This window comes from Plecotus auritus (assembly GCF_963455305.1).
Source record: "Plecotus auritus genome assembly, chromosome: 3".
Classification (NCBI taxonomy): domain Eukaryota; kingdom Metazoa; phylum Chordata; class Mammalia; order Chiroptera; family Vespertilionidae; genus Plecotus; species Plecotus auritus.
Window position 1 is genome coordinate 63906990 of NC_137772.1, and position 27318 is coordinate 63934307.

At 38.8% G+C, this 27318-nt stretch overlaps 1 protein-coding gene and 1 pseudogene across 5 annotated transcripts in view; one reads left to right on the forward strand and one right to left on the reverse strand.

Annotated features, from left to right (window-relative positions):
* The window catches only part of TBC1D4 (TBC1 domain family member 4), a 205028-nt gene that overhangs the window by 46132 nt on the left and 131578 nt on the right, over positions 1-27318 (forward strand). The window lies entirely within an intron of this gene.
* LOC308243274 (ubiquitin-like FUBI-ribosomal protein eS30 fusion protein) lies at positions 13317-15158 on the reverse strand (annotated as a pseudogene). The gene is made up of 2 exons: positions 15072-15158; positions 13317-13789 (listed from the first exon to the last, which is right to left on the reverse strand). The product of its transcript is annotated as a ubiquitin-like FUBI-ribosomal protein eS30 fusion protein (transcript).

Genomic DNA, 27318 nt, shown 5'->3' on the forward strand with positions numbered 1-27318 from the left:
TAATGGACAGAAAGAATAGACTGATGGATGTGTTCTAAGCAACTCCCAGTGAAATATTTATCAATTTATACCAAGTTTCAGACGTAGTCAGTGGTTTATAATTTGTTAAGTACTCTCCATACCAACCTTATTATTTTGTATAATTAATATGATATTTTTGAGTTAACAGTGTGGTGTGTATAGGAGAAAGAACAAAAGATTAAAAGATAATGCTTATTCAGGATAACGACCAAGTATTAAATATGAACTGCTAAAAGTAAAAAATTATAAGTTTTATCACAATACTTGCCTGAAGTAAATAAAAATCAGCATACATACAGTAAGAACTAAGTCTTTTTATAAAGTTTAGTATAAATATATTTAGATGTAGCAAATTTTACTTAAAGTTTCCATCAAGAAACTGGAATTATCTCTTGGATGAGGAACGAGGCACTTTCTTTTGAGATTTTCTCTATGGCAAACATTTATAGGATTTTCAAAGAGAAACATCAATAGTTTTGTTGCTAGAGCTTATCGTCAGCTGCAGCAGCTAAGCTCTTTGTTCTCAAAATACATGGTGCACACAACACCATAAAACAAAGTATTAAACCTTTGGCACTAAAAAATGTAGCTCTTCATTTAAATGATCTTACACCATAAATATTTTTTATCTCATGTCATGTGCCCTTTTTACTGTACAAGTACATAATTGTAAGAAGTGATTTCTACATTTTGTAAACAGTGAGTCTAAGGGAATTGGATTAGCCACTGTTTATCTGTAGTGGATGAGGTTGACATTAAACTGTTACAAAAAGTAAGTGAAGAGCCATGCCATGTTTTTGGATGAAAGTCTTCATCGTAAACGTTTTCCATAATGTCTTACTGCTGTAACTTGAATTTTCAGTGTTATATGGCCTCGTGTGTCCTTGCCTCTTAGACCCGCTATTGTAGAGAATTTAGCTACACGTTTGTTGGCTCTGCTTCCTACACAATGGGTGTGATGGTGCACATTGATTGGATTTGCCCCTTTCTATATATCTAGGTTGGAGCCTTTTCATTTTAAAATTTTTAGATATTTGCAAGTGACTAGAGTTAAGGTGGGTATTTCAGGAGCAGCTAATATTCAAAGACAAAGTTAATGAAATGTTTCTAGAGAAAACAACATAAACATTGCTTCAATTAATTATTTGGAATTTTTTTTTACAATGGTCAGATTAATAGAGATGCTTTTTTGTTTTATTCTTTTTAAAAAAATATATTTTTACTGATTTCAGAGAGGAAGACAGAGGGAGAGAGAGAGATAGAAACATCAATAATGAGAAAGAACCATTGATCGGCTGCCTCCTGCATGCACCCCACTGGGGATCAAGCCCACACCTTGGGCATGTGCCCTTGACTGGAATTGAACCCGGGACCCTTCAGTCTGCAGGCCAACGCTCTATCCACTGAGCCAAACCGGCTAGGGCATGTTTTATTCTTTATGAGTTATAAGTTTCTAATAATTCCTAGACAATCTAATTAATGGAATATGTACTTCAAGAGGAAGGCTTGACTGTGAACATTAAAAGGCGAAAGTTGTCTTTTGAAAGAGCAATTCATCATCATTTTAGTTATTGGATAAAGCAAGATGATAAAAAGTTTATAATGTTGAAAAATTAGGGTGTGATTGTAGAGTCCGCAGGTTTTTTTTCTCCATATTAGTTTAGCTTTTTTGAGTATCACCTAGGCTTACAACATTTTCCCCGGATTACAATAATTGCAGGTACAGTTCCTCTAAAATAGTTTAGGAAGGCTTTTTAAAAAAGAACTAGGTTTATTAATGATTTTAAGCACATCTCTACTCTTTAGGCAGCCCTCTACTAGTAACCAGGAAGAGTTAAAGGCATCTTCAGATAGTTCACAGGGAGTAACAGTGACTTCTCACTGAGAAGGTCAGGACACTTAACAGCCTGCTCAGTTTTATTTTTATTTTTCTGAGGAATTAGCTGCTACTGGTGAGTTAGCTATTCTCTGAGAGGCTGCTATCCACTGGAGAACTGCCAGACTTTTTAAGGCATCAGCAACTTTTTAGTGTATTAAATTTGAAAAGTTGTATGTTGGTTTTTTGTGGAGGGGCTAGAAATAACCCCACATTTTTTTACTGTCTGTAGTGAGACTATAACTTAAAGGAATTTGCTCCCAGGTGATAAACTAGACACAAGGAATGTGTACACTGTAGCCAACTGATTGTAGATTTAAAAAATCCACTATATTTTACAACTATTTTGTTTTGAAATAGTTTCAGACTTACAGAAACTTTGAAAGAACATTACAAAAAACTTGTCTCTTGCTCAAATTTCCCATTTGTTAACATTTTTGCCAAATTTGCTTACAATTCTCTCTTCATAAATTTTTACATATTTTTAAAAAATACAGTTTTATCGATATCAGCGAGGAAGGGAAAGGGAGAAAGAGATAGAAACATCAATGATGAGAGAGAATCATTGATAGGCTGCCTCCTTCACACCCCCTACCGGGGATGGAGCCTGCAACCCCGGGCATGTGCCCTTGACTGGAATCAAACCTGGGATCCTTCAATCCATAGGCCAACGCTGTATCTATTGAGCCAAACCAAGTAGAGCATAATTCTTACATATTTTTAATGAATTTTTTGAACTATTAGATAATTAGTTGCAGATGTGATGTTCTGCCACTAGCCCTGTTAGTACTTAAGTGGGCTTTTCCTATAAACAAAGACACTCATATAACCACAGTGCTACCATAAAAATCAGGAGGTTAACGCTGATCTATTATTACCATGTTGTCCACAGGCCCCACTCAGATTTTGTCAATGACCTCCATGATACCCTTCATAGGTACAGGATTTATATCCAATTCATTTGTTTATCTCTAGTCTCCTTCAATCTGGAATCGTTCCTTAGTCTTTCCTTCCCTTTCATTACCTCAACTAGTGTCCCGATGCATGGATTCGTGCACATTGGAAGGAAATTAATTAGAAGATATATTTTAATATTGCTATTCGCCCTTTCTCTGTAATAAAAGTGTCAACCAAATTCATGATTGACAATGACAGATCGAAACACATGCGTGCGATTGGCGCCAGTGAGAGCTTTATATGTATCGTGAATGCACCAATCAACCTAGCCTTTTATTTATTTATTTTTTTTAAATATATTTTATTGATATTTTACAGAGAGGAAGGGAGAGGGATAGAGAGCTAGAAACATCGATGAGAGAGAAACACCGATCAGCTGCCTCCTGCACACCTCCTACTGGGGATGTGCCCGCAACCAAGGTACGTGCCCTTGACCGGAATCGAACCTGGGACCCTTCCGTCCGCAGGCTGACGCTCTATCCACTGAGCCAAACCGGTTTCGGCTCAACCTAGCCTTTTATATATAAAGAATAAACTTGCTTAATTAGACCTGCTTTCTGATGTAGCTAAACTTTTTTCACCCCAGTGAAGCACCCCAACTTCTCTTTCAGGTAATTGTCAGCAACATAGCAGTAAATATCAACAGGAAGCAGATTATTATTGTAGATCACGCAGAGAGAACAAAGGGTAGAATTTTTAACTGCAGCAGTGTTTGACTATATTCTGCGCAGGGAGAAAGCCTGAAGTCATTTTCAAGGTCCACCATTTCTTCTTTTCAGTTGGGTCAAGTTTCTAAACTTTCTAAATCTCCATTTTCTGGCTAATGAAAAGAAAATAGGATTCTACTGAGTCTCCTATCTACCTACTCCAGGACTTCTGTGAGGATCAAATGAGATGAGGCATGAGAAAACGCTTCACAGACATTTGGTTAAAGTGTAAAATGTTTGCACCTGGCTATAAAGCAAGCCGTGTTCCTGGGCTGAAGAAACTGCAAGGAGGCTAGTTGCTAGGGAGAAGAGTCGAGTGTTGCTATGTGACGTCATTACCCGGTGCCCACAGCCACTGTTTCCGGGCTGGGCTGTGGGCTGCATTTTGTGCCATGGAGTCTCTGCAGCATTGGCTGCGATTTGGTGGGCTGTCACTCTGGGGTGGTGGTGGTGCCTGTGTCCCACTTGGGGGAAGCCGAGTGTTGCTTTGTCAGCACCAGGTCCGCGGTGCCATGTCTTTGTAAATGGCCAGTACTCATCACGGCAGCTCCTGTGTTGAGCATCTGCCCCCTGGTGGTCAGTACTTGTCATAGCTACCAGTCAGACGGTCGGAGGTACATCTAGCATATTAGCCTTTTATATATATAAATTAGGGTATGACTTTTTAGAAGAAATACCACAGATGTGTGTCCTTCTCAGTGCATCATATCAGCAGGGATATGATGTTTTGTCCCATTACTGGTGATGCTAACTTTTTAAGAAATTGAGATATAATTGACATACAACCTTATATGGTGTATGCTAACTTTTATCACTTTGTAAGATAGTGTCTACGGGTTTCTCAAGTGTAATGTAATGAGGACTGGCTGGTGTCGCTCAGTGGTTGATCATTGATCCATGAACCAGGAGATCACAGTTCGATTCCCAGTCAGAACATATGCCGAGTTGCAGGCTTGATCCCTGGTAGAGGGTGTGCAGAAGGCAGTCGATGGATGATTCTTTCTCATCATTGATGTTTCTATCTCTCCCTCTCTGAAATCAATCAAAACATATTTTATAAAAAAAGTTAATGAGATTTTGTACCGATAGATTAATAATAAGTTAGTATTTGTGAGGAGGTACTTTCAAACTTTTACCCATTAGCATTTATTGATGATTCTTGCCTGAATCTATTATTACTATGATGGTGGTGAAATGGTAATTTTTTGATTCCTTTATACTGAAAATATTATTTTGAAATGCCTATGTGTGCAAGTCTATGTCTCCTACTATATTCTGTTTCTGCAACATAAATAGCATGGACCCTTAGTGCTAATACAGATCCAGGCACATTATAGATACTCAATCATTGTTTATCTAATTAATTGGATGACAAGGCAAGAATCTGCCTACTTCCAACTATTGGCAAATAGTTCCTTAAGAAAGATCTTTGGTAACAAGTGTGTAACATAAAATTCCTTTTATTTATTTTTATCATGACATCTATTCCTTAACCCTGATCTTTAGAGTAATCGAGATCATTTAGAAAATTTAGAAAAATGCACAAAAACTTTCCTAGAATCCAACCATCCATATGCTTGATAGACAAATGCCATCTGTTTTCTCATTTCTCGAGAATGAAAATTACACAGAAACAAAGAACCAACACTCAGATTGCTCATAATATGTATATTATACAAATTATTATACAAATCAACTAGGAAATTCCTAATTGCTGGATCATCTTTTGTAAAATTGATTAGAAGTATTGAATAAAGCTGTTGTAAGGCCCATGACAGCCTTGTTTCCCTTTTATTCTCTCTGGGATGGCCCAGAAATAGCTTGGCTTAAGCTTGCCATGGGTGTTCATTTGCCAGGGTCCCCTCTGAGCTGAGTTTGAGTTCAGCTCATTTGAAGCCACAAGGCTTAAAATTCACTTTGTCTTTACCTGAGAAGCAGCCAAGATCTTTTCAGTCATGGTGGTGGGTTGTGGGGAGTCATGCAGGAAGGCAAGTGCAAGCAAACACACCTCAGGAAGGAGCTATGCTGCTTTATGGAAAGGAGGAGTGCGGGGAGGGTCAGGTGCTGTGCCAGGGGAGGACGCCCGAGGGGAGCAAGTGTTCATATCCACACATCATTGGGAAGTGAAAGAACGAAAGATTCAAAGCAGAAATGGCCACTTGCACCTGTAGTAACATTTGGTAAGTGGTGGTTTCTCCGTCTGTCCCTGAGGAGCTGGAGTGGAAACTGGTGTAAAGTAGCAGCACTTAACAAGAGAAGCCCTTGCATGACCTCTTTCCCAGGTCGGCCGGTTCCTCATTCTGCTTTCTAAATGCCAGTGGCGACCCTTTGGGTGTGTCTGGAAAGAAGAGGGGGCTGTAAGAAAGAAAAGAGATTTTGGAGTGTGTGCTTGGGATGGAGAGCGAGCAGGGCAGAGACTGTCTTGAGAAATGGCTTATTTAATTTAGAATTCACTTACTTAATTTCAAAGCAATGAGACAATGCTAAATTAAAGAGTAGAAATGAGACAGTGCTAAACTTTTCAGAGTAGAAGGTTGTCAGCCTTTAAAGAACATTTGTGTTTCACAGTGAAAAAGGAATGTCCTCTAATGTAAAGTGTCATTTTTGTCATCTCTTTAACATTATAAATAAATTTTATAATGTCCAGTTACAGAGTGAATCTATAGTAAGATATAGGTACAGATGCTGAAAGAATATTTTGTGTAAACTGATTCCCAAGGGGTCATATATATTTGTCACAGGTTTATTTTATTAAGTTCACCAGGATGCTTTCTGTAGTAAATAAATAAATTTTCCTATTCTGTCCTTGTTTGGAAATCTTGCTCATTCTATGTGGACGAAATCAAGTTTTCCATTTTTTCCATGTGGGTATTTTTGGAATACTTTATTATGTAGATTACGAAATTAATTTAAAAAACTATTCATTCTATTCAAGTTCTTTGGGAGTACTTTGTGATCTGAAAGTGCTATGGGTTCTCAGACTGAGGTTTTTCTAAGTTCCTCTTTGTATTCCAGTGTTGTCTTTGTCCATTTGTGTGGCTATAACAAGGTGTTATAGCCTGGGTGGCTTACAAACATCAGAAACCTTTTACTCACAGTCTGGAGGCTGGGAAGTCCAAGATGAAGGCACTGGCAGTTTCACTGTCTTGGGGCAGTGGGGAGGCAGGGGGCACTTTCTGGTTCATAGATGCTTCTTGATTCCGTCTATAACCTCACAGAAGGCTAGAGTGAGCTCTCTGGTGTCTCTAATCCCATAATCCCATTAATGAAGGCTGGGTTCTTAAATACCACCACATAGAGGGAATACGTTTCAACATATAAATTTGGGGGAGGGCACAAATGTTCAGTCTACAGCAAGTGTGTTAAGGTTTATCAACTTTTTTTTCCTCTTAATTTGCCCCAGATGTTGTTGTTGTTTTTATTCCTTTTTTTAAATTTTTTAGTAGCAGTCCCACATAAATAAATTTAAAAAACATTTTAGGATCATTTAAATGAATTCCTTTTATTTTCTGTTACTAAGGATTTTTTGAAGTAAATTTGTACAGTCTTTCCTGTCTGACTGAAGTATAAATGCCCAGGAATGGAAGTGCTGGCAAACGGCACGATGTTGCCAAGACCCAGAACCTTAGCTACACAAGGTCAGGCCAGAAGATCCTGGAAGCACTGGTTAGCCCTGGGTCACGCTGTCTTATAATCACACCCCAGAAGTTCTGTTCCAACTAGGACTTCGCTTTATTAAGCGAATGGTGGAACTGGGCCTTCCTTAAGCGCATGTAGTGGAGCTGATTCTTCATTGGTCATAAGGTGAAAAACAAAACGGTAGGAGGAGGGAGCCTGCCAATGGAGAGCCTGGTCTTTGATGAGGGGTCTTTTGTCAACACTCTGGAATACATAAGTCCCTAGTATCTAAGCGTACTTTATCCAGACCCCGGAACTGAATAGATTTGGATAGTTAAGGATATTTGTTTTTTCCTCGTGTGATGGGTAATGATATAAACATGTGTGCCTATCTGCTCTTTTCCATTGATAATGGACATGACTTCTAATATGAGTAAATGTCACATGTAGGTTTGTATTGTTTTCCTCTCTGTTTATGAACTCATTTATATAAATGTGCCTGTATCGAAGCATGCATGCACACATATGTAGAGGCATAAAATGCTAAGTTTGAGCAAATTGCTATTGTGATATTTCTTTTCTTTTTTCTTTAAAAAAATTTGATTTGAGAGACATAAATATTAATGTGAGAGGGAAACATTGACCGGTTGCCTCCCATACGTGCCCTGACCAGTGATCGACCCAAAACCTGGGTATGTGTCCTGACTGGGAATCGAACCTGTGCACCGAGGAGGATGCTCCAACCATCTGAGACACACCGGCCAGGGCTATTCTGATATTTCTTGATACTCATAAACTATGATTAGGAACCTGGTGCCTCATTATAGGCATCCTTGTTGTGTGGTGTTTTGTTTTTTATTGTAGCAGGTGATTTACTGCCATGAAAACAGAATGTGATGGTTTTAATTTGTCAGTGATGCTTAAAAATAAAAAACAAAAAAAATCTCACACAAAGCTAGGATTGTCACCACTGGAGACTCTGTAGTGGTAATCTGGGCATGTGCTGTATGAGATTTTGTGATAGTTGGGTGATTCAACAGTGACAGTTTCCATAATTAATTTATTCTTATCTGTAGAATGCATGGATTTTTAGGCAGTGGGGCTCCCGTCGTCATCATCTTACTGAAAGTCAGCCTCTAAAGACCAAAGCCGTTCAGGGTGGAAACAGGGAGCCATAGGAAATGTGTGACGAAGGGGTTCTTCGTGACAGCTCGCATTCTCCTATCTACCACCCCCTCCGTCTGCCCTGAAGATGTTTGTCTCAAGCGTTGGTCCTAGAAGGCACCGGGTTTTGTAATATTGCCTCAGAAGCAGGTGACTCCATTTCGAAATGGACAAATGAGCTAATCCAGGGAATTATGCCACCAAAATCCATTTCAGAAGAAAATTGTTCCTCGATTGTCTATTATATTTTCATTTCTGTTATGTTCGATCCCTGATTCTATACCTAGGGTCTTTTAGCTTATCAAAGGATTGTTTTTATTCAGAGCTAAATGAAATCATTATGTATTAATTCTAGACTTACTTGCTTTTCAAGAAAAATTTTATATAGAACCGGCTCCGTGAATGCCACACCAGTTTTCCAGTATTTATTATTATATACATAATTTTTTAAAACATATTTTATTGATATTTTACAGAGAAGAAGGGAGAGGGATAGAGAGCTAGAAACATCGATGAGAGAGAAACATCGATCTGCTGCCCCCTACACACCCCCCACCGGGGATGTGCCCGCAACCAAGGCACATGCCCTTGACCGGAATCGGACCCGGGACCCCTCAGTCCGAAGGCCGACGCTCTATCCACTGAGCCAAACCTGTTTCGGCTATACATAATTTTTAAAAGTAAGGATGGAGCAGAAACATGCGGGGGATGGTATACAAAACGTGAAATTTTTCATAGGTAAATTTTTCAGTTTTTTTTTATCTTTAAAAGTATGCTTTGATGGCTCCCATCAGAAATTGGTGAAGAATGTAAAAAAATAGTTACATGTTTGTGATCTGTCTCTTGAGATGAAGCATATATACTGCAATGGGAGAGCTTTGCTTGCTTTATTTCTTGCCTTCCCCCCCAAAAAAACCTTAATAAACACACAAACCCCACAGTACAGAAGCACCCCAGTAATAAAGGCTGCATATTATGTCCTGTGTGTTTATCCTTGTAGAGAATATGCCACCAAATTATTAAATACCAAGTTTTATATAATATTACACCAAGTGTTAAGTACTTACTCCCTGACTTTATTTTTATGGTTCATGCTTGTACAGTCTCTTCCTTATTTCAGCCCTTCTTCCTGTTGATAAATTGTTAGAGGATTGTTTCCCAAAGTACATTAGAAATTGATGAATAATTTACTAAATTAATTATTATTAGAAAAGTAATTTATAATTTTCTTTTTGCTCCTCTAACCAACACAGTAAAAGCGAACAGACATGCGCAGTATGCTTTAAAGGTTTTTTAGTTAGAGCGTGAATAAAGCACTGTTGGAAATGCTGAAGTGGATGCAAAGATGAGTGAGACCAGTGAGGAGAGTGGTGTTGATGAGGAAGTAATTGGAGAGAGTGAATGTAGGACTAACGTACGATCCCAGTGAGGTATAAACACAGAAGAAAACCAGGCTCAAGCTCCAGGAGTGTAAGGCTCATGACCTGTCTTCAAAATTCTGTTTTAATAATGCTGGTATACATGGGTACTTAAAAGTTAGTGTTTTGCAGATATTTATTTTTTTCTACTTTTGCTTAAAGATTTTTGATCTGGGGATGTTTTCCGTTTCATGAGGTTTTTGGAGATCAAAAGCCTTTTGTGGTAATTACCAGACATTGGACTGTACAAGACGGCTTCCAAGCCTGTGTAGGTGTTTGTCCCATCAGGTAAGAAGTTGAACTAGTACTTCTTACCTGATGAATACTTTAGAATTTCATATCAGTGTTGCTAGGAAATTAATTTATTTTATTTTAGAGAGAGAGGAAGAGAGAGGGAGAGAAAGATAGAAAGATAGAAAGATAGAAACACTGATGAGAGAGAAACGTCATTCAACTGCCTCCTGCACACACCCCTCTGGGGATCAAGCCTGCAACCTGGGCATGTGCCTTGACCGGAAACTGAACTGTGACCTCCTGGTTCATAGGTCGATGCTCAACCACTGAGCCACGCCAGCCGGGCTAAAATTAATTTTTATTGAGAGAGAATAAAACCTGTGTTATAAAAATAAAGCAAGGACCCTGCCAAAAGGAATTATACTAGAAAGGCCTTAAAATAGAGACTCAACAGAAAATGTAGCTGTGGAGTCACTGTATCATGGAAGTTTTTTTATAGTCTCATAGAGAAGTCTTTCTTCCTGAGCCGTCAGTACCGAGGATCGGTAGAATAATTAATATCTGGAATTGATTGATGTCTTCCCCTGCTTTGTTCCCCTCCACCTTGGTTATTCAATCTCCTTTCTTTTTACTGACTTAAACATTTTTTTAAGAGAAAACTCTCTCTTCCTTAAATATAACTTCTGTAGCAAGGCAGTAGTCCTAACAAACCACCTCTTGTTAAAAAAACAGTGCTTCCTGTATTTTTACTGCTATAATAACTGAGGGAAATATACATGTTATAATGCTACATTCTTTTGGAAATAAGTTATATGGAAATTTACTGACATATTTACCTGCAACTTAATAACTAGCTTTAACAGCGAAGAAAACGTAAATATATACATATTTAGTTATATAAATTAAATGTTAACATAGATTATGTTACAGTAAAATTGTAGCTACTTTCTGTTGACTGAGGGCAAATGCCAACTCTCTATTTAGACCTAGTTTGTGATTACTTTTGGCTAATGTTTCTGCTTCCAATTTAGAGTGTTTGGCTTTTTGAAACTTTCCTTCCTAAGTTTAGCTTAGGTAGGGTTTCTGTTGATAAGCACACATCTAAATTGTGAATGTAGAAAGATGTTTTTGTTTGTTGACCTTGGAATATCTAAAGTTAGGCTCTTAATGATAACCAGGTAGAAATCTGCTTAAATCATTCCTACTGCTTTGCATTCTGTATTCATTCAAGTTCCATTTTCTAAAGGCCTTGTTCACCTCTTATATGTGCTACATTTCTTCTCTAGAATTTGTCCTCTCCTTCTTCCTGACCGATTTCCTGCTTTTATGTTTTCTTGGACTCGTTGTACTCTTCCTGTCTTCTTGGCATCGGCATGTTCCACTATATTAGACGTGACTTAAATTATTGTTGGGTAGAATTCACAAGGACCTCACAAGGCCTAATTGTGTGAGGTTATTTGAAACTCTTTGTTATGTCCGATTATGTTCCAGGAATCTATAATAGTGACCTGCTTATGATTCCTCTTATTATCTTCTTGAAAATAAAGTATCTGCATTTCAGGTTGCATTAAATACTTCTAAATGTCTTGCTTATTTGTCTCACCAAATCTTCACTTGAGACCCATGTAGTTTCAATTACAAAAGGTAGGACACCTACATGGACATTTTGTTGATTACCTATTAAAAGTAGCACTCTAAAAAAAAATTCATACTTTTTAAGATCTAAAACGAATGCTGACTCCATGCTTATGAACATAATAAATTAACTACATCACTTTGACTACTTCTACGGCTCTCTGAATTTGCAAGGCCGTGGAGTTAGAAGGCTAGCGGCAGCTGGTGAGTAGTGGCGGTCCTCATTCATTTGAACTTCTCTGGGGTCAAGTGTCTCTCAAATAAGAGAAGTTATTTTTTGTGTTTTTTTTTCCATTCCTGTTTCCACTGCCCTGCCCAGTGCTCACCCTCCACCCCTTTCCGGAAGCTTTTGGCATTAACTTCTTAGTTTGCCACTGAGGAATTTCTCAGACCGAGGCTCTTTGGCCTATTCTGTCTCTGCCAAAATGTGTAACTTGGATTCTTCAAATACATTCTTCTCACTCCTCTTTCTTTGCATTTGTTCATGTAGTGTTCTTCCCAGTTCTGCCCAGTGAAATCCTGCTTTTCTTTCAAAATCTAGCTCTTATGCCTCTTCCTGCATGATCCTTCCAGAAATTGTAATCTCTGCTAGTGGCATCATGTTTTTTAGGGTTTATCATTTTTGGTATTCTGTGGCCGTATATATGAAATTCCCCCTCCAGGAGAGCTGCTGCATCATATAATTTATTTTTATATTCCCTATAGCATGTAGCATGGTACCATGCACATAGGAAGCACTCTGTAGAGAGTTTTTGGATTTAATAAAGTTTGTGAGGCCCAAATATACCAGCACATATAAGGTGGCCATGGCAGGGAGACCACAGTTAGCTATGATGCCTGCTTCTGTCTCATCTTTGAAAGATTATAAATTGTGATAAACCCTTTACTACCATGTGGTGGTTCTCATTCATTTCCTATTGTAATTTAAGAATACATCTATTAGAATATTTGGAAGATTTTTTTCTCATTTAACATTAATTTAATAGCTTTTTTTCATATAACTTTGAGGTGTGCTTAATCTGAACTAAGATACTTGCCTTCTTTTAGTCTATATTTTCTTAAAGCTGGTAATAGACTAGTAAATCTAAAAAGTTGGTAAAATCTCTGATCTTAACTAGATACACACTTTTTTTTTTTGATGTAGCAATCCAAGCAAAAGAATGTGGGAATGTTGAATGAAACGTCAACTTTTCCCCCCCTCCAGCATTGGAATGGGAAGAGGACAGAGTGGTAAAGAGGCCAGATGATTGCTTAAAATCACCCCTTAGATTTCCACAGAACTTGACTAGCAAAATAAGCTCCAGCAAAACTTTCTTAAGCAATTATCTGAGGGAATTGTAAAATTAGCTGCATAGTAAAGGGGCTGCTTAAGTAAAGGTCATATTCAAATTTGAATTACTGTAAAAGTGCCTTGAGTTATTTATAATTAGAATATCCAAATTATAATAGTCAGAACATTTATGTAGGACCGTGTATTCATGTTATCTGTATTTTTCATTTAATTTAACATTGCTTGAAATACTGTCAAGTAAGTATTCAGAAAGCAAGTATTTTATTAAATTAAATTAATTAATTAATCAAAATTTTATTGAAGTATAGACATATAACATTATATTCGTTTCAGGTGTCCAACACAATGATTCGATATTTGTATATATTGTAAAGTGATCACCACAATAAGTCAACTTAACGTCCATCACCATACATACTTACAGATATTGTTTTTTGTCCTGGGCTATGTGGCTTTATTAGAGAGCCAGGACCACAAAGTCCTGAAGAGTTGGCATTGGGGCTCTTCTTGTTGCCAAAGATGGGCACAACGTTGACAAAGTGTCTGTTGTATTGCATCTGCTGCTTGGCCCAACCAGTCTTCTTTCTCTCCTTTTTGGCCATCTTGGGGATCTGACCTCTTACTTTTCCAGCATGGGCCAGGGCACCATGGACGTGACCTCCGAGCATGTGTCTGGCTACTTCCAGAGTGGACAGAGCCTCCACCCCACGTGGCGCAGGGCAGCCTCATCCTCTAGGGGCGTGCCTGCCAAGAGCACGACTTGATCTGGAGCAACGCCCTCCAGCGAGGTTACATGAGCCTTGATCTGGGCCACAGTCTCCTGGCCAGTCACCTTGAGGGTGTGCAGCTCCTGAGCGTGGACAAAAAGCTATTTGTTGGTGACTGAACTGTGGCTTCTCCAGATTTTTTGTGCGTGATGAGAATATTTAAGATCTAGTCCCTTAGCAACTTTAAAATATGCAATATGGTAGTATTAACTCTAGTCACCATGCTGTACATACATCCCCATTACTTATCCTATATAATAAAAGAGTAATATGCAAATTGACCGTACCGCCGCTACATCCACAAGCCATGTCCACCAGCCAATCAGGAGTGAATATGCAAATTAATCCAACCAAGATGGCTGCGGCCACGGAGCGAGCAGGAGGCTTGGGTTTCCCTGGCAATGGAGGAAGCCACGCTTTCCGCACACCCTGGTGGGCCCACGCCTCCACTCAAGGCTACAAAGTTTCAATTATAGAAGATACATAAATCCCAGATACCAGGGCCTCCGCTTGGGTCACTGGGGGGCGTGGCCGGCCTGCAAATCACCACAGGCCCCTCGCCCAGGCTGCCCCACGCCCCAAGGTAACCCCCAACCTGATCCGGGACACCCTTCAGGGCAAACCAGCTGGCCCCCACCCGTGCACCAGGCCTCTATCCTATCTAATAAAAGAGTAATACGCAAATTGACCATCATTCCAACACACAAGATTGCTGTCCCCTGTGGACACAAGATGGCAGCAGGGGAGGGCAGTTAGGAGGGATCAGGCCTGCAAGGGAGGGTAGTTGGGAGCGATCAAGCCTGCGGTGGGGGTGGTGGGGCAGTTAGGGGTGACCAGGCTGGCAGAGGAGGGCAGTTGTGGGTGACCAGGCCTACAGGTGAGGGCAGTTAGGGGCAAACAGGCTGGCAGGGGAGCAGTTAGGCATCAATCAGGCTGGCAGGGGAGTGGTTAGGGGTGATCAGGCTGGCAGGCAGAAGGGGTTAGGGGCAATCAGGAAGGCAGGCAGGCAAGCAGTTGGGAGCCAGCAGTCCTGGATTGTGAGAGGGATTGTGAGAGGGATGTCCGACTGCCCGTTTAGGCCCGATCCTACTGGGATCGGGCCTAAATGGGCAGTCGGACATCCCTCTAGGGGTCCCAGATTGGAGAGGGTGCAGGCTGGGCTGAGGGAAACACACCCCCGTGCACGAATTTCGTGCACTGGGCCTCTAGTTTAATTTATAACTGGTAAAATAGATATTTGGGAAAGGTTTAAAGGCCACATCTTAGATTAATTAACAAGAAGGTTTGACCTAATAGCTAAAAGTATGCCTTTAATTGCTTTTTATTTTTATTTTTTGCTAGGATTCTCTTCTCCCTTTGTTCACTTGGCAGATTCCTACTTACCTTCAGGGCCCAGCTCAGATTCCACTTGATCCATGTAACTGTCCCAGATTCATCCCCTTCTGGCATGAGAAGTAATTGTCTCTCCATCTGGATTCTTTTTTAGATTGGTTTTTCCACACCTTTTATTACAATTTTTCTTAACATTCTGACTTCCCAATAGATCGTAAGGATAAATACTCTGGTGTTCTAAGTACTACATGTTGGGGCTCAGTGTTGACAGTGACAAAAGCTATCTCTCAAACTTTGATTGAATTAAAAATTGGGAAATTAATTAAAATGAATTTTACTAAATGATTTGTAAGTCCAGTCTTTGTCAAGTCTAACATTTTATGATTCCAGGAGAAATATAATTTTTAGTATTTTTAATAATAATGATGATAATAGCAGTAATAAAAATATAGTAGTCAAGATTTATAGGCATTTTATTATATTCCACATACTATGATTTATACATATGTCCATTTAATTTTGGCACCGGCCTATGATGTTGTCAGTGTTATTATCACATTGACAGATGTGGAAGAGATAATGTGACTTACTCAAGGTCACATAACTCATAATTGACAATTTTTGAATCTAGGTCTAACTGATTTCTGAGCTTATCTGTCAGCAGAGTTGGAACTGAAAAGTGAACAAAACAAGAAGCCATCTGGGGCACTCATTTACAAGGGTTGGTAGCTCACGAATCACTGGAATAAGAATAAATACTGCCAGTTAAAATAGATTTTCATGTATTTATTCCTACTATCTGAAGGAAGAAGCCACAGATGAGGCCTGAAGGAGGCTGTATCTTTCAGTGGATGTGTCCCTCTCCCTCTGCCTCATCTCCACTCCTGTTTTCCACAAGTTTAAGGTCTGGCCCAAGACAGGCCTTTGATCCAGCCTGTCCCCATCCCCTAAGCTAGAAGCAGCATCCTGTTCTGAAACTACACAGTGTTTTTATTGTTATGGCTCTTATTTTCTATCTGTGTTATAGTGTCAGGAGGATAATAAAATGGGCTTCTATTTGAGCTGAGGTCCTAAGTGCTCATCACTCTCATGGTCCAAAGAACGGTGCTATACCTCCTAAGCAGGACTTGCTCAGGGCAGGGTGAGGAACAAGGTTTGGGGATGCCAGCTCAACACCCACCTCCAGCCTGTCAATGAGGCTGCTGAGGCTGAAAGGAGACTTGGAAATAGGAGATGATGAGGCTAGTGTGCCGTCAACCCCCATCCCACTGAGAAGGTGGCAAAGAGAGCCTCACATGTGTGCCCTGGATCTTGGGGAGCAAGGGGACCGTGTGTCAGGCCTGCCAGAGAAATCTAAAGGGAAGGAGCTGGCTGATATAGCCAGTGACAGAGGAGAGGACGTGGATGGGAAGGAACCGTTTCCCACTGCGGGAGGTGTTCTGTGACATTGTATGTGACCGTCCAGAGAAGGTGCATTCATGCTTGTCAAGGATGAGCAGTCAGCTTTGATCATATGCACAGCAAACCAACCAGATATTTGCAGGGCAGTTATGACTTTCGCTGCCCCTTTATCTCCCCTAAGGGGGTCAGAAGCAACTGCTTATCCGTTATTAGGAGGCTGGGGAGATCTGCTGTCTAAGGGAAGAGAGGAAGTGAGCCTGCCCTCCTGCCCCAGACACACTGCAGGCTCTGTGCCTGCAGCAGGCCAGAGCAAGGGGAGGCAATGCTGAACTTTGAATGAAGTCCAGACTTTGGTTTTTACGTGGACTGGGTATTTAATTACTGAACTGAGGCTATTTTTAGGGACTTTTTATTATCCAATACCTGGCACACAATTTGGGCCTGTTTTAGATTTAATCCGGGGCCAGAGGAAGAGGTAGCCTGACAGAGGAGTTCTAGGGGCCCATTAGAAAAAGAAAGACATTGCTTTGTGTGTTTTTTGTGTATTGCTCTTACAGCGTCCCAAGTCTTATTTTTTCTCTCCTGGACGTTAAGTTCCTGGGCTGTGGGAGCTTGGAAGTTAGAGGGAAGTGGGTTCTTTGTCATCAGGTCTCAGTTATCTTTGCAAATGATATAGGGCTGAGCACCCATTTGTTCAATGCATATTTATTGAACAAATGCTAGGTTTATAATATTAAGCAAAATGTGATCTTTAAGTAAAAAGAAGTACAGTGATTCCTCTACTCCCCCTCCCCCAAAAGAACATTTTTATTTTAAGGTAGTTTTAAATTGATGGAAAAGTTACAAAGATAGCATGGAAAGTGCCTACACACTTGCCCAGTTTCCCCTATTGTTCACATTTTACTTTAGTATGGTGCATTTATCACTACTAATGAGCCAGCGGTTACTTTTTATTTGTACAAATTGTACTTCCTAGGTATGAGATAATACAGGAAAGACTGCCACAGAATTTACTGCAAAGAGTAGCCATTTTGATTTCTGGATCAAAATTTTGTACTAAGTATTTGTTAAGCTTCTTCATGAATTTGCTTTCTATAAGCAATATGCTTCCTAATTTTAGTTATAGATAAAAAAGGAAGTAGTTATGCTTTTCTTTAAAATGATTAAGGAGGAACTTGATACTTATGAGAGCTGCTGTCTTTTTCAGTCCCTGATGGAGTTTGTCACGTTGCTGCCAGAAATAATGTGAATTAAAAGTTAAGATTGTTTTTGGTTCAGGTGGTTTTGTATAAAACCATAAAATATCAGGAAGCAATCAAGTGAAACTTTTTAATCTAAGAAATGTTCCTCTTTCACTAGCCCAGCCTTTACCAGTATATCCTTGATCCAAACAGTGTGGTCTTCCTCCTAGAATAATTGCAAAGAAAAAAAGCCAATCAATGCTCTAACCGGTTTGGCTCAGTGGATAGAGTGTCGGCCTGCAGACTCAAGGGTTTCAGGTTCAATTCCAGTCAAGGGCATGTACCTTGGTTGCGGGCACACACCCAGTGGGGAGTGTGCAGGAGGCAGCTGATTGATGTTTCTCTCTCATCGATGTTTCTAACTCTCTGTAAAAAATCAATAAAATATATATTTTTAAAAAAGCCAATCAATGTAAGAACAATACTCAAAGCCAAATAATGTGATACACACTTTGTCACTGTTCGCCAGAACTGCATTTGGTGGTCTGTTATTTAATATTTATGTGTTCATAAGCACAGTTTAACCTTACAGTAAACAATGCTGAGATTAGAAGTACTCTGAATAGGTATGCCTATGTAAAAAATAGCTTAATAAACTTGTTTTTGAAGATAATTTAATCACCTGTCAGGAAAATTTTATCTAATACTTTTTCTAGTGTCATTGGTACTTTTTCCACCATACCTGCCACCAGGGCTGGCTGCGATTGGATGTCTTATGTCACTCCAAACTCAGTATGTCTAAAATGAATTCAACTTTTTAAGTCTTAACTATTTCTCTTGACATCCTCTTTTCAGTTTATGGCAATAACCCAGTGATCTAGCCCCAAACCTCATATTTTACCTTTGATTTTTTTTCCTTTCTACTTCTGTGTTAAAAAAATCTTCACATTGTTGACTTTGAATGCATTTCTTCTTTCCACTTCCAAGTCCTTGGTTTAAAGCTTGAACAACTCTTATCTGAATTATTGACACAGCATCCTAATTGGTCTACCTTCTTTTGTTTCCTGTTCCCCGACACACATACTACACTCCTACTCCTACCAGGCCACACTCACTCTCCACACCCCCTCTACACCCTTCCCACGCAGGAAGCAAACGTGCGCATGCGCACACATGCCTTTGATGGACCTAACTCACGGTTAGATTAATGTTCCTGAAGTACTTCCATTCATTTTAGCACAGTACAAACCTTTTAATGGATGGCTCCCCATGCTGATAGGATATTGTCTGGGCTTCTCAGTCCAGCTTTGTAGGCAGTTCACCTTTTATTTTGCTATGTTGAGAACTCTCCCTCTGCCAGCCCTAGATTTTTGTACGTAGGAGATTTATGAGCTCTTTATTGAGACTTCTAAGAATGTCAGCTATTTTTGTGGCATCGTCCAGAACTCTGTCAGGACTGTCCATTGGCCTAGGCCTAGAATTCTCCTTCTCTTATGTCAAAACCAGAGAATACATCCAGGCAAGCTGATTGATTCGTGCTTAGCCTTATGAAAATTTATAGGATAAAATAGAGTTAATATTGCAAATGCAGATAGTGGTTTTCTAAAAATACGTTTTCCTTGATTTCAGAGAGGAAGGGAGAGGGAGAGAGAGATAGAAACATCAATGATGAGAGAGAATCGTTGATCTGCTGCCTCCTGCATACCTGGGCTTATTCCCTGACCGGGAATATAGGTCGACGCTCAACCACTGAGCCATGTCAGCTGGGCCAGGTAGTGCTTTTTGATCCATAACAGTCTTAAAAGACTCTGTAAACATTCTGTGGTTGACTGACTTAAGTAGGGGCTGTTACTATAGCTTCAAACAACAGTTTCAGCATTGTTCTCTATTAAAACCCTTTGGCCAAGTGGTTCCTGCTACTGAGGCCTTTTGAGAGAAGTCCTTTCCCTCAAATGTTTGTGAGTTTGAGAGGGATCCTAAGGGCTTTATGGAGTAGAGGCCTTTATTGATATATTATAGTTTGTGTATAATTGTATCAATTATATTGATACTATTAATTGAATTTTACATAAGACCTCCTGCTTCATACTAAGTGGTACCTAGCTCTATTTCATTATATTACATTGAAAAGGTGGAAAGAATAGAATTGTATATTTTATTTATTTATTTTTTTGGTATTGTGTATTTTATTTCACTATGATTATTGGCATTAGAAATTGGATTATTGTCATATTTACCATATGCTTGCCTTTAAAGCTCAGTAAAGCAAAGGAACAGATGTGGAGAAGAGAATCATTTAAATCATTTGCTGTAAAATCTGTGGCACAATGTGAGGGCACCTTTGACTTCATCTAATACAGCTTTTGCCTCTTGGATCTATGGTTTGTGTGAAGTATCTGGCATTTGACATAGGTTGAAATATTTTATACTATACTTAGAATGTAGGGCCCCTTTGGTATTTCTAAGATACTTATTTTCACTTTTTTTTTTATACTCCTCACCTGAGGATATTTTCCCATTGATTTTTAGAGAGAGTGGAAGGGATGGGGAGAGAGACATATCAATTGGTTGCTTCCTGCACATGCCCCAAACAGGGGCTGGGGACTGAGCCTGCAACCGAAGTACGTGTCCTTGACCAGAATTGAACCCAGGACCCTTCAGTCTGTAGGCCGATGCTTTATCCACTAAGCCAAACCCACTAGGGCTATTTTCACTTTTAATTTCCATGTAGTATTTCTGGAAAAAAAAAAAAAGACAGGTGTTTAATATTTTGGTAACCAATTGTAGATCTGCATATCACATAGCAGCATTCTTCTGAGCCATGTGCCATGAACCATCTTCTTAAGCAAATATAGCACATGTAGAGTTTATTTATAGTTTTGACATCTAGTCTTCATTGGCTCCTACTTTATTTGGGGCATAACTCACTGGGGTTATGGGTTGCAGTATTTAAGGGTCAGCTGAGGAGAAGGAGACTATCATGTGTATAGTATACGGAGGTGTGTCCACACTTAAATTATGCATTATGGTGGGTGTGGTTTAGGCCGACGATGAAGGACAGACTCAAAGTATAGGGACCTTTAGTATGAAAGGGGGAGATAGGCATAATATAGAAAAGCTTTGAAAAAATATTTAAATATTACTAACTAGAGCCAGCATCTACTGAGGGATTATCATGAGCATACACTGTGGTAAGAGCATTATATATGACAGCTTATTTAAACCTCACAACAATTTTCCAAGAGTGTTGTTATTTTCTCTGTACCAAATAAACAGCCGAGTTTTAGGGATACGGCAAGTCAGGGTAAAAGAAACAAACATGAATTTGGTGAACATATGTAAAACTCCTGATGTTGAGTAAATGCTTTATAACTTCGTGAAATGTATCAGAACATTTAAAAGTTTTGCATTCAGATTTATTTTCTCAAGAGGTGACAGCAGGACAAGTATAAAGTGACACTACTATCTTAACATCCTAAGTTTAGAAGGGACTTTTGTAGCTATCTAGAAAAAAGTTTGCATAATTTATTAATTGATATAATATAAATGTGTAAAAAGAAGCTGGAATTGCAGACAACATTCACCAAATTTTTGAAGGTGCTTGTTGGCAGCAAAATATTAATCTGTTAAGGAGATTTGTGTTTTTGTACTATAAAATTGTGTCTAGGATTTTGTTTTTTCTGTTCTGAAACTTCTCCTAGGATCAATCTGAATCATACCGTGCACTTCAAACTTAAGTGAATTAACCCAATTTTCAAAAATTCAAGAGGAGCCCAGATACTTTAAATTATTAACCAGAGTATATTGAAGGGAAGAAAAAACCCTAATGAGTATTTTAAAATAAATCCACATTGGAAAAGAATTGAATGTTTGCTAAGACAACTGATATGGAATTACAAAATAATTGTGAACCCAGTCATTAAATTAAAGCAATTGTTCAACTTCTTGAAAGAAGTGAAAACACAGTTTAAACATTAATAAAAAATTTAAGATTTGAAAAAATTGTACACATTTATTATAGAAAAAATTAAAACAAATTGAGCAAAGAGGAAAAAAATTGCCCATAACTAGCCATCACTATACTTAGAACATTGGTAAGATTCTGGTATGTACTTTTCTAGCTTAAAAATACACCCACATAAGAGTATAATTATGTCCACACACGTATATATTTGTAATAAACATGCCAAAAATTATGTTCATAAAACAATTAAATTTACAACAGCATCAAAAAGAATAAAATATTTTGGGATAAATTGCACAAAAGAAGTATAAGACTTGTACACTAAAAACTACAAAATATCACTGAAAAGCAATAAAGTAAAACTAATAAATGGAAAGTCATCTATATTCATGGATTAGAAGAATTAATACTGTTAAAATGGCATTGTCAAGTTGATCTACATACAACAATGCAATCCCTATCAGAATTCCAACTGGCTTTTTGCAGAAATTGTCAATCTGATCCTAAAATTTATGTGGAAAGGGAAGGGATCCAGAAATCTGAAAACAATCTTGAAAAGTGCAAAGTTGGAGGACTCATACTTCCTAATTTCAAAATTTACTACAAAGCTGCAGTAGTCAAGACAGTATAATACTCACATAAAGAGAACAGAATTCAGAAAAAGTAATAAAAGTTTACATTTATGGTCAGTTGACTATAGACAGGTGGGGGAAGGACAAGGGTATAGAGATGTTACTGGTAATAGATGTAAGTTTCTTTTTGGGGTATTGAAAATGTTCTAAGATTGGTTAATGGTGCTGGTTGCACAACTTTGTAAATATAGTAAACACCAGTGAGTTGTGTGCTTTAAAAGGCATAGTTATGGTTTGTACGTGATATGCTCATAAAGCTTTTAAAAATACGGTAGTTTATTTTCTGAGATTTCCTAGCTTGTTCCCCTGTTTCTCTTTGATGTGAACAGTGTTTCTTTTCCCCCTATTTTCTCTGTTCTGCTCAAGTTTGCTTCTGTGCCCAGCAGTTTCTTATCATTGTGAGTTCCTATCTTGAATATGAGTCTTGGGGGAGCAGTTTCCAGAGTGTAGACTGGGAGACGTGTTGTTGGGCCTATCTCAGTAGACAGAAGCCTTCCAGTTCAGCTGCTGTTCTCCAATTGGCCAGCCAGGCTTTCAGTGAGGACCTGATGGCTGCTCTGGCCCCTCAGGCACCCTGTTGCTTCCCTTTCTTTCCTCAGAGGTACAGAGTATGTGTGGGTCTTGTAGTTACATGTGATTTGTATCAAAACATTTGTATTTTGGGATTCTTCAGGATACTTTCTCACCTAATTTGGTTGTGGCATTGTCCATGGGTTTTGGTCGTTCTCTTTTAATGTGCGTCCATTGCTGCTTCCATCTTTCTAGAATTCAAAAGTATAATCCTTCAGACATACTTGAGGAAGAGATTTGGAAGGAATTGGTCTGACAAAAACAGAGCATAGCCTCCTGGAGATTAGGGAAGAGCCTGTGGTGTATTAATCTTTCTAAATCCAGAATCTAGCATAGGCTAAAGCATTAATTAACACCCAGCAAAATATTAGTCAATTAACTAGAAGTGACCTAGAATTTATAGCTAGTACCCACTTACCAGTGTTGACAGAAAGGGGTTCTGGGAAAGTGTTTTCCATCCTTACACATGCAGATCAGGAACTGCTGAAGTCTTAGTTCAGCTACTCAGCTATGTTACCTGCCTCAGTGTATCAGGAACTTGTAAAATGATATCATCATTGTAAGTGTCTAGTATCATAGGTATTGATGATCTAGGTTGCTTGGGTTCCACCTGCACCTGAATGAGTGTTGGTAGACCCTTAATTGACACATAGGTTCTGGGTCCCAGAAGTCCATGATCTTAGATTTTTTTTTTAACCAAGCCCTGCGTGTGGTAAACAATCACGTAATATGAGATAAAGTCATGTCACGCAGGACCTTGCAGTCTGATACAGGGCAAACTGCCTGGTCTTTCTTAAGCTCCCTTGTTTCTCTAATAAATCAGTTTTGTTCATTCTACTCTCCTAGGAACCATAAAAACTTGGTAAATAGAACTATATATATATTTTACACAAGTGAATTCTCTCAAGGCTCTCCTGTATTCTGAAACTGCTTCTGGGCTGCCTTGGGCCAGCTCCAGTGATGTGCCAAATCCTGCTGATCCCTTTATCCTCATCAATACTTCCCTTCCTGTGTTTCATTTCCTTGGTACTCTGTGTTTTGCAACACTTAGTTTTATGAAATTGTGCTGAGATAGAAATGAAGGACAAAGGCATAAAATGTGCTGTTCAAGACAACACATTTATTTGTGTTGTAACAAAGGCCTGCAAGGCTTTGACTCAGAGAAGCTGAGTTGGGTGGAAATTTGAATACTTTTGCCATTTTTCAAATCCAGATGATACCCTGTGATTTGGGAAATAAGTAAGAAATGTAAATAAAACTAGGAGTACTGAGTGGCTGTGAACCTGATTAGAGTTACAGTTCTGGGTTGGACCCCGGGATGGATTTCTTAACAGATTCTATTGAGACACATGTGTCAAATCAGCTTCTTAAAAAGCAAAGGAGCATGTAGCATCACCCTCACAGTTGGATGCTTTTAGACACTGCAGCTGTTCCAAAGGCTGGGTGAACTAATTCAATTATGGCTGAGAAACCCATCGCCCTGTTAGTGCTTGTCATGAACATCCCTTTTAAAATAATGATAGCTGGGGGGAGAGATGTGCAAGGATTACAAGTGGCTACTTTTATTTTCAATTAGCAAAGGAACAAAACACCCCAAAATGGCATTTATGCTTTTAAAGGTAAATGAAGAATAGTAATCTTGGTATGCCATGCTTGAAATACATTGAAACTTCCTTTATTTGATTCACTCTTTGGAACTGTGACTAATTTTGTATATGGTGTTTAATTCAACTTTTTTAAGTAAATGAGTTTTTGGCTTAAAGCTTTTCTATTTAAAAAAAAACTCAAATAATGATAGAAGATGTTTACAGTAAAGTTTACATAATATAAAAGTATAAAAAGTGAAAAACAACTTTCCTTTAAATTTTCCTTCCCCTTAGGAAATTACAGAGTGATGTATACGCTTCTAGACTTACAAATGCATATATATGATTTATTGGAGATGAATTTGTTATATCATTTTGTAAAAATTGCATCATGCTATTTATACTATTTTTTCATCTATTAGTTCATGAAATTCTCTCCATATAGATGAGAGTTTAACGAGCTGAATGCTCCCTTTTTGTATTCATAAGGGTATTTAGTGTTGGCCTGTGTGTAAGAAAGATGTCAGGGAAAAAGAAGCCTCTTCAAATAGTTTGCCCTTCTCTGTCTCTAGCTTAAATAGATGTGCCAGTGCCTAGAAGTCATTCAACAGCTGTCAAATCAATTGCACGGTTGCTGGTGACCCGGAGGAGAAGCAGCAGCTGCTAGACAAGGGTGGCCACCCCATTTCTGAGTATGGGAGGAGGGACAGTAGATGGACATATTTATGCTATTGTCCCATTTTTAACTCCATGCTCTTCCCTTAAGTGTTCCTTTTTACAGTCATAAAAATGGTTTTAGTGAAATATTTTCAAATGTGATTTAGATAAATGAGAGAAGAAAAGCGTTACCCATAGAACCTCATTGCCCAAGTAAATTATTGTTAACATTGTGTTCTAGTTCTTTTTTCAATGCCCTCTGTTAAATGTGTTATTAGAACTAGCACTTCGCTTCTGTGATCTTCCTCACTGAAACTCATCACCCCAGTCTAATCATGAGAAAAGCATCAGAAAACCCCTAATAAAGAAACATTCTACACGGTGGCAGATGATTGGGCCTCAAAACTGTCAAGGTCATCAACAACAAGGAAAGTCTGAGAAATCATCACAGCTGAGGGGAGCTTAAGGAGACTTACATGACTATATAAAAGTGGTGTACTAGAAGAGATCCTGGAACAGGAAAAAAAGGACATTTTGGGAAAGCTAGGGACATTGAATAAGCATGGACTTTAGTTAGTAATGAAGTACTGATATGGGTTCATTAATTGTGACAAATGTACCATGCTAAAGGAAGATGTTAGCAATAGGAGGAACTGAGTTTGGATTTTATTTTATGTATGAATGTATTGTAATTGTATTTTTATTTAAGGTTAAGCATGTAGCATTTTATTTATTTTTATTAAAAAAATCTTTATTGTTGCCTGACTGGCGTGGCTTAGTGGTTGAGCATCCACCTATGAACCAAGAGGTCACGACGGTTCATTCCCGGTCACGTGCCTAGGTTGGAGGCTTGATCCCCAGCAGGGGGTGTGCAAGAAGCAGCCAATCAATGATTCTCATCATTGATGTTTCTGTCTTTCTCTCCCACGCCCTTCCTCTCTGGAATCAATAAAAATATTTTTAAAAATCTTTATTGTTAAAAGTCCCCTTTTCCCCTCCATTGACTCCTTCTAGCCCACCCCCACCTCAGGCCTTCACCACCCTATTGTCTGTGTCCATGGGTTATGCATAGATGCATACAAGTTCTTTGGTTGATCTCTTCCCACCCATGCAGCCCTGCCTTCGCTCTGAGATTTGACAGTCTGTTCCATGCTTCTACTTAAATGCTATACTACCTTTGCATCTTTTCTGTGAATCTAAAACCATCTACACTAATAAAAGAGAAAGATGCAAATTGATCATACCTTCGCGACACCCACTAGCTAATCAGGAACGAATATGCAAATTAACCCAACAAAGATGGCAGGTTAATTTGCATACGCAGGCGCCGACTGCCCCAGCTGCTCCGGGCCTCTGGGCAGCATGGGAAGGCGGAAAGGTGGCTCCAGCCAGAGCGAAGGCAGTGCTGGCAGTCAGGGGAAGGGAAGGCCCATTCTTGCACGAATCTTCGTGCATCGGGCCTCTAGTTCTAAATAAAATTTAAAAGTGTTGTAGTTATACTGTATATATTGTTTTATATTTTGGTTTTTCTTATTGTGTTGTCTTTAAAAAAATTAGTGATTGTTTACTATTTCTCAGGATGAATATGTTACAACTCATCTATTTCATGTGGGATATATATTATATAAATTATTTCTAACAATTAGTAATGCTCTGATAACAGCTATATCATTTATTTGTATATATATGAGTATACTTAATATATGTATATATTTTTAACCTTTATTGTTGAAAGTATTACAAATGTCTTCTCCCCGCCCCCCATTGACTCTTTCTAGCCCCACCCTGGCTCCAGACCTTCACCACACTATTGTCTATGTCTGTATATATATAGCTAATATTTTTATTAATTTTTAGAAATAAAGAAAGGGAGAGGGAGAGAGAGAGGAACTAAGATGTGAGAGTGAAACCCAGGCTTGAGCCCTGACTGGGAATCGAACCTGTTACCTTTCAGTTCAGGGGACAACACCCAACCAGCTGAGCAACACTGGCCAGGACTGCAGAAATATATTTCTATGTTAATTTTTTGAGGGGAGAATAGACTCTTAAAGTAGAGTTACTGGGTCAAATTGAGTGAAGAGAGTACACATTTTGCCCATTTGTTTTACTGAAAGATTAATCGATAGTTATACCACCAATGTAAATATATAAGTGCCTGGTTTCACTGGACCTCCTTTAGCATTGCTGATCATCTTTTGTTTTAAAAACCTTTTCAAAACTAGCATCTCAGTGAGGTAATCTGTATTTCTTCAATTACTACTTCTGTTAAGACTTATCTGTTCACATCCTTTGTCCCACTTGAATTTG